The sequence below is a fragment of the Haliotis rufescens genome, unplaced genomic scaffold (assembly GCF_023055435.1).
Source record: "Haliotis rufescens isolate VD_foot unplaced genomic scaffold, xgHalRufe1.0.p SCAF_8, whole genome shotgun sequence".
Classification (NCBI taxonomy): Eukaryota; Metazoa; Mollusca; class Gastropoda; order Lepetellida; family Haliotidae; genus Haliotis; species Haliotis rufescens.
The window spans coordinates 18,672,861-18,682,220 of NW_025964372.1; positions in this window are offsets into that span (position 1 = coordinate 18,672,861).

Here is a 9,360-nt window from a genome sequence, read left to right on the forward strand (position 1 = left end):
ATACAAAGCCTAGTTTACAGCACTCAGAGTTTAGACTTTTTCCTGGGAGCAACTTGGCTCCTGGAAATATTTTTCTAGGTGCCACATTAAAGTTAAAGCAGCCACATGGATTTAGGCTTACAAAGAATTTATTATTTAAGAAATTAAATAATAAGACAAGTCACGATTGAAAACATTCCAATTGTTCTAATGTGTGTGAACAACAAACTTTGAAAACTTGGTGCAATAAGGACAGGTCATTCAATAATTACCCATGTCGAGAGGCCATCAATGGTAATTGCTTAGCCATTTACCTGAAACAATACTGTTGACGCCTTTTAGCGTTTCTGAGTTCACTATCCCCACCAACATCTGCATCTAATAAATGCCTTTTAGGGCTGCTAGCAGTAGTAGCCATAGTTATTCATGTCATCATTCTGTGATGGGCAGGTTGGCTTAGAGATGGCTCTTGAAAACACGTAGAAATATTCTTCTATGAAATGAACAAGCCACCGTTGTTAAAGTTGTTTGTAAGTTGTTTAACACCGCACTCAGCAACATTCCAGCTATATGATGGCGGTCTGTAAATAATCGAGTCAGGACCAGACAATCCAGTGATTGACATCATGAGCATCGATCCACACAATTGAGATACAATGACATGCATCAACCAAGTCAGGGAGCCTGAACACCCGATCCCGTAAGTCGCCTCTTACGACAAGCATAGACACCATTTACGGCAAACATGGGTTGCTGAAGACCTATTCTACCCCGGATCTTCATGGGCCCATTGTGAAAGTAAACTGAGTGAGAGGTTTTACGCCACTTTTAGAAATATTCCAGCAATATCATGGTGGTGGAAACCAGAAATGGGCTTCACACATTGTACCCATGTCAGGAATTGAACCCGGGTCTTCGTCGTGACGAGTGAATGCTTTTACCAAATTACCACTAGGCAACCCAACCGCCTCGAAAGTTAACTGAAAAATATGCACATGACCAGAAATACATAAACTTGTAGCATTACAGACGTAAGTATCAGAAGCAAGATAGGCTTCAGTATGGCTGTAAGGAGTTCCACTACACCCCAAACAGGGAAGTCATGATGTTAATGTTCAACTCCAGTTTTTTCAATATGTGAAAAAGTTTAGTTGCCAAGATCATTTTATTAATGGGAGCCAACTGGCACCCAAGCAATAAATACAGGTCACAAAATGGTAATTTAGATTGGAGGGTACTTGGAGGACGGTGTTACAATGCTGCTCAGCACAGTCTTACAGGTCAGGTTTCCTTTTCTTGCTGTAATATGAGATGTTAAGAAAAACCCATCATACACAATCGGAGTAACATGTTCCCCTCTACCCTTAAAAAAAAATATTGTTATGTATGTTTCATTAAATTGTTTATAAATATAACTTTGCATTCTTGACTCACTGAAAATATCAACTTTGATCTCGTCGCTATGTGGCTGAAATAATGTTTATATGACATTAAATATTAACTCACTCACTCACTTAAAAACGAAATCATTAGCAGATACATTTTGTCCAAAGGTGCAAAGAAGTATGGTTATTTTATCGATCCTTAGTAGCAAGGATCCCCCCTCCAAAAGTCATACATGTATGCATTGCCTCTCAGTCCTTTCAATCATATATATTTTTAGGGGGGATATCGGCGGAAATCTCACCAGATATTGATTGCAATTAACAAATGGTGATTTATTAATTGACTTATTTCTGAAGTTACAATGGATTTTACTGTCTCTTCTTTCACATACGAAACATGGCAAACATCATTCCGAGTTGTTTGATGTTTGTTTGTTTGTTGTTAATGTCTCACTCAGCAAAATGCATCAACCAAGTCAGTGAGCCTGACCACCTGATCCTGTTAGTTGCCTTTTATGACAAGCCATGTACGGCAAGCATGGGTTGCTGAAGACCTATTCTACCCCGGATCTTCACGGGCCACATGAGTACACATGTAAATCCTTAGATGTTTCATGTCAGTGCAGTAGCCGGGGGGGGGGGGGGGGGGGGGGCAGGGGATTTTTGTTTTATATAGAAAACAGTTTTATTTGAATCATGAAAATACAGGTTGGGGACAAGTGATAAATTCTTGTACAAATATTTGCCCCCCCTGTCAAAAAAAGTTAACTACGGCCTTGCATGTACATCTAACTCAGGGGAATATCTAGGATTTTGAAAACAAAAACACTTATGTACATACTTATTTATCTATTTTGCATAACATAACACAATATCGTGTGTGAATTTAAGAAAAGTTAACATCTTATCGGCACATTTTACTCATATAATCACAAAAATATCTCATATATCAATAATTCCAGCTAAATACAATAAAACAATTCGCATTATATTGAAGATGGAGGATTAAGAACTAATCAGTTTTAATACTACATCGGTAACATGTATATATCATCGTGGTCTTTATGCTAGCAGAGACCATACCGAGGGGCTGTTCTTGGGATGTTAAGATCGTTCACCTGTTCACTGCCTTGTGAAACCAAGTGGCAATTTCAAGCGATAATGTTAACGCGATAATGTTGGCCACTGTTTGGCCAACAATGAACAGGCGAAGTAAAAACGTCCTTTGGAACCTTCAAATAACACAGAACTAATTTCAGCATGAAAATATCAAACATGAGCAGGTGACTATGCTTGTTGTAAAAGGCGACTAACGGGATCGGGTGGTCATGCTCGCTGACTTGGTTGATGCATGTCATCGATCCCAATGACGTGGATCGATGCTCATGATGTCAATCACTGGATTGTCTGGTCCAGACTCGATTTTTTCAAAGACCGCTGTCATATTGCTGGAATATTGCTGTGTGCGTCGTTAAACAACAAACCAACAAACAAAAAAACCAAACCAAACAAACCTGAGCAGCTGTTTTCTTTTCAGAGTTTCCGACACCCGGAGTTTCCGACACACAATGTGTCGATGGGTGTGCCCGGAGCCAGAGATTTCGCACATCCCATGTGTCGTCTGCGATGTCAGGACCCGTGGAAGTCCAGGCAACATTGTAACCACGATGACCGTGTAGCGGCCATAAAATTTCCGAGTCCCATGATGGGATTCGAACCACGGACCTTCTGATCAGAGGTCGGACGCCTTGTCCACATGACCAAAGAGGTTAACCCCGTCAGCAAGCTGACAAGGTAAGGATGTCATCTGTGGGATGACTCCACGCCCTGCTACATACTCCCCCGTCAACAGAAGGCACGTCCCGGGCCGCATAGTAGGGTACTGAGGCTTATTTTGCTCAAATTTAATATGAACGTGCTCAGCCCCACGTTGGGCGCCAATGTAACGGCCTTAAAATTTCCGAGTCCCGTTATGGGATTCGAACCACGGACCTTCTGATCACAGGTCGGACGCCTTGTCCACATGACCAAAGAGGTTAACCCCTTCAGCAAGCTGACAAGGTAAGGATGTCATCTGTGGGATGACTCCACGCCCTGCTACAACCGCATCGCCTGCATACTCTGACGTCCGTACACACTCAAAACGTCCAGATTCCATTAACAATCACATTTCCTTTTCACCCATTATCAATTACTTTTATCTCGTTGAAACAAAATACAAACCACGCATTACAATTCAGTGGCTCAGCCAGTTATCTGCAACAGCAAATAAATAATCCGTGCACATGACTCGCGATCTTGCACGTGCAGCACGTGCAGTGATCGCTCGCTGATGAAATACTACCAGCACGACAACTATCATCGATAGTTCGGTCTTTTGTTTTACGCTGGCAGCTGATTTGATTTTACAGATCAGTTATTCTCAAACCATAACCACATCAAGATACTTTTAGGAAGTGTAGATAGTTCAGTTGTGTTATCAAAAGTAAATAGTCATTTTGTTTCATTAATTTATACTGGAAGAGCCTGTAAAATCTCTCGCCGTTTTAACTTTTGACTTTGGACTATGGGACTTCAAAGGAGACCGTAATTTGCTCAAAGTTCCTTTCAGTCTTTTGGTTTAACATGACACGTGTTCTGCGCAAGAGGTTACTCCATTAATCCCAACGAGTTGAGAAGACGCACTGAAATACAGCATTTCTTAGACACAATAATGAGAGATATTGCCTTACAGTCTCTTCTTGCAAGACAACGCCTGAAAACATTTTACGTGTGCGTCAGTGACTATTGAAGTGTGAGTGACTGTGCTTTTAAACCTTGGGAATTAACATTCCAGCAATACCACGACAGGGAACACCAGAAATGCGTTTAAAACACTGTACGCAAGCAGGGAATCGAGCACGGGCCTTCGGCGTGACGAGCGAACGCTTTAACCCAAAGGTTTCCCTAAATCCAATAAGCGTCATGCTTGCATTTTTTTAGGGAGGTCCTTTGATCGGGCGTTTATTCGAGGCAGACAGTGTTTTATATCAAGTTTTTATTTTGTCTGTATTGTTTCAAATGTCTTTCCTCGATGCCTCGTCGTTCTATTTGTAGAACCAACGTTATTCTAAGATTTACACTTTGTAAATAAGGCAGGGTTATCCGGGACATAACGTGAAAGTGTGTATACACACTAGAAAAGTGCTGAAACTGCCTTCTTGCTGGTCAGTTTTATACATTTCCAAGGCAACATGTCGGGCCAGTGTTCAAAATAGCTGCCTACCCGCTAGCAAAATGCTAGTGACTTTGAAATTGTTCAAGTGACATTTCCGTAAAGCTGGCCCGACCATCCAGTTGAAACTTCTAGGAAATACATATTTATTTCTACGAATCATTAAGTCAGGTAAAGGCTTCATTTAATATCAGAAACCATTTTACGACAAGCATGGTTTGCTGAAGACCTATTCTACCTCTTCGAAATGAGTGTTGCGTTGAACAACAAAGAAAGTACGTATAAATGTCCCGAGTGAAATTAATGTTCTTTGTTCAGAGGTTTAGCCTTTGATTTAAACACATCTTTATCGCAATGTCAATCTGGATTGGGAAAAGCACGCCTTGCTCAGATCTACTGGATCCTCTTCAGAAAGACACCTACTATGGGGAAACAGGGTACAAGGTGTGTTCAGAAGTGAGCAGGCTGGTTTTCTTTGAACACTGCAGGAGGGCATTCCAACTGCCGGGCTCAGGCCAGTGGGTGATGGGCAACTGGTCATTCATTCTAACCAGACGGCTCTAGCTGGCCCAGCAGAGGACACGCTATTCTTAGATGCATTGACAAAACAGTTGAGAGCTTACTTCTAAGCATAGTGACTATACATTTTATTATCACTTTATCTAGTCTTTGTAATAATTTCAAAATAATACAGATTTAATAATACAAATTTAATAATACAAACTGAATTTTAATTTGTGCATGCTGTCCTATCCTACAGAGTTAAGAATTGTATTAACAATGCCAACGTTAGAAATAATCTCCACAAAACTATACTTCTCTCTATGTAATATGAAATAATTATTAAACTTATATTTGTAATAATCTGAAAGTAAACTAATGACAGTAATAACGTAATAAAAATTAAATTACAAAACGGAAGTACTACACTATACATTCAATAAAGAAACCTATTGAAAAATATTAACTTTGTAATATACAAACATATCCTTATCAATAATATGCAATCAATTCGGGAAACAGTGAGTTCATCAAGTACATCACAGAAATGTCATCTTGGGACAGACCCGTGAAGATCCGGGGTAGAATAGGTCTTCAGCAACCCATGCTTACCGTAAAAGGCGACTATGCATGTCGTAGAAGGCGACTAACGGGATCGGGTGGTCAGGCTCGCTGACTTGGTTGATGCATGTCATCGATCCCAATTACGTGGATCGATGCTCATGATGTCAATCACTGGATTGTCTGGTCCAGACTCTATTATTTACAGACCGCCGTCATATAGCTGTAATATTGCTGAGTGCGGCGTTAAACAACAAACCAACCAACCATCTTGGGACACAATGAGTGAGTGAGTGAGTTGGGTTTAACGGGTTTAAAGGTTCGAACTTCGTACCTTGAGGAAACACATTGATTCCTAGAACAGTGTGAGAGAGTGTGTTGATCGCAGGATGATGTCGGTTGGGTTTAACGCCGTTTTGAACAGTACATGTGTTCCTGTTATGTCACGGCGTGTCAGCTTAATGTGGGAGGAAAGCCCGGAGTGATGCAGTCTCAGACGTTTACCACTTCGGTGAAACCCACGAGCACGGTTATGGTGCTGATAAACCTAGAAACATAATCGGGGCGAACCGGGATTCAAACCCACAATCATAGGTTTCTGGCGTGCCCAAGGGACGCAACTCTGCTCAGCGAATCGCGGCGCCTGAGACGACTGGGACACTATGAAGACATCTTGTCGTAAATATTCAGATGTAAGGCACTCCCTATTTATTTTTCTTTCATAAAAAATCATACAGATCAGTCTAGAGGTGAACTGGGCCTTATATTTGGGATATTGATAAATTCTGAACAGCGTAATGTTTTTCTTCACTGAACTGAAGGTATCCAATGTCAATGAACCAAAAGTTGGGTATAAGTAGGGGTGGGGGGTGGGGTATGGTGGTAAGGAGATATGCCATCTTCTGATGACTCGTGTGATATTACATAGAAGTTAGATCAACAGTTGAAGTTAAGTTTGTGAAGATAGCAAATCATAGTTTTCAATCGGACTTCTATCAGCCAATCATGGATTTCAAAGTCTACAGTCTTGGTGTTTTCGTTTGCTGAGAACAGATCAAAGGCAGGCCTGCTCGCTTTAGTTTCGTGACATGTGTTAGGCCAACGGTCTACAACTGCATTAATTTGGTCTTTAACTTCATGATTTACAGTATTCACGAATACATTTAATGTAGCATCAACCGCATGGGGGAGTGGAGGGAATTATGAGCATAGACTTGCTGGGTATTTTATGATATTCATGTCAGATAAAAACAACAACTTTGGTTTATTGTTACAGTATACCCCAAATAAGTAGAATTAAACTGATTTATTAAGTAAACACAGAACTTGATTATATATTTGGTTTACATATCAAAGTCTAAATTTATTGTCAAGAACAAATGTGGCGACCATACGACAGAGTTACTTCCCTTTGACTGCTTTTGTTTTATATGGTTGAGAGAGTATAGGTACGATGAAAATATCATGCAACTGTACCGTTGCCCTCTAACTGTTTCCGCCACTGCCCACAAAGTCCAGTCGATGCATATAGATTTTAGTTCTTGACTGTATTTGTCTGTCGTCCTGGATAAAGGATAATGTCACAGCACGATGTCCACGTACAGCTTTGTTCCAGCGATATGATGGCGGCCTGAAAATAATACTGGACCTGATAAACCAGTGATTGATATTATAAGCAACGTCCCACGCAGCAATGACACGAAGTCAACCAAGTCGCGGAACCTGACCACACGGTCGTGTTCAGTCGATCCTCACCCGGAATCCCCTGGGTGTGCAGGGGTCGCCATACAGCTCGTAAGGGCTGGCGACCAAAGAGTTGTCAGGTCTGCGTCGCTCGTCGATTTATTCTGTTACTTATGTAACAGGACAGGACAGGACAGGCTTTGGGCACTTTAGGACACCATGACTTTCCTGTTACACTTACATAACACCCCTGGCAATCTCCGCTTGTCTCCCTGTGCGGACTCCCGGTGGGAATATAGGTCCCCAGAAAGCGATACTTGTAAGAGGCGACTAACGGCATCGGGTAGGTCCGGCGCGCTGACTTGGTTGATGTATGTCATCGTAACCCAACTGCGTAGATCGATGCTCATGATGCCAATTACTGGATTGCGTGGTCCAGACTCGATTATTTACAGACCGTCGTCATATAGCTGGAATATTGCTGTGTGCGGCGTTAAACAAAAAAAACAACAACAGACAAACATAAGCAGATGAAGGAGTCGTGTCTGCACAGGTGAATGCGTCATTCCAAACCTGACCTAGCTCTAATTTGTTGTCACAATGCGTATACGGTGGAGTGAGTGAGTGAGTTGGAAGTAACGCCGCTTTGAGCAATATTACATATATATCACGGCGTGTCAGCTTAATGTGGGAGGAAAGTCCGAAGAAATGGAGGTCTCAGACGTTTACCACTTTGGTGAAACCCACGAGTATGGGTATACTGCTGACAAACCAAAAAACATAATCCGTTCGAACTGGGATTCGAACCCACAGTTATAGGTACCTGGCATGCCCAAGGGACGCAATTCTGCGCAGTAAAGATCCTGACCTTAAACGACTAGGCCAACCATGCACCCAGTGAGTGAGTGAGTGAGTGAGTAAGTGAGTGGTTGGGTGGGTGGGTGGGTGGGTGGGTGAGTGAGTGAGTGAGTGAGTGAGTATGGTTTTACGCCGCTTCTAGCAATATCACGGCGGGGGACACCAGACATGGGCTATATACTACTCAAAAGAAGTTGACGAACACACGACTATTTCAGAGTGAGTGAGTGAGTTTGATTTTACGCCGCTTTTAGCAATATTCCAGCAATATCACGGCGGGGGACACCAGAAATGGGCTTCACACATTGTACCCATGTCGGGAATCGAACCCGGGTTTTCAGCGTGACGAGCGAACGCTTTAACCACCAGGCTACCCGACCGCCCCGACTATTTCAGAATACATGACAGTTTAACTATAGCACAAAGGTTTAACTACAGTAATAGTAATAGATTCACTTTTGTAATATAAAAAAAATCGGGAGTTCTTTAACTTCATTTGGGTAGTATATGTATATTCCTCATACAAACGCGTGTAGCATTGTGGCGTATTTGGTTGATGATTATTTTCATAAAATGGGTTTTCTTGGTAAACAGCAGTTGTGTTTCGAGGGAGCTAAAACACTATCTGGCTTCTATGAAAAAGTCGTGCATGGCGCGTGCTGGAAAACATCACGGCTGCTAACCCCCAATATTCCCGGGGAACTGCGTGGTGATGCTCCCTGTCATGTGCTGGCAATGGCCCAGTGCGTGTACCTGGTGTATATATAATACCTTGTATATGTGTAAGTCATACCTACAAAAGCAATTGTTCACCCTGACCTGGGTTGGTTTCTACAAGTACAACACATGAGACCTCGGGTAGGGCGCTTCCTGGTGCAAGACGTCACAGTCCACCCACGTGTGCGGACCCGTTCATAAACCCGATCTTAGTGTTACAACTAGACTAAGATTTGGTCTCTGAAATCTTATTTTACACAATATTCTTCTTCACTCTAAAAATAAAAAAATCCCTGTGCTGATTTCAGAATGTGGAATAGAGCTAGCTTGAGCTGGCTAGACTTGCTTTTGTATGAGTTTCTAGATTTATTTTTTTCATAAAATAAATATATTCCACGGTCATGGTGCAGGACCATGTTACAACAATCGTTTAGAGCATGGGCGTTGCGATCACCTGAGCGC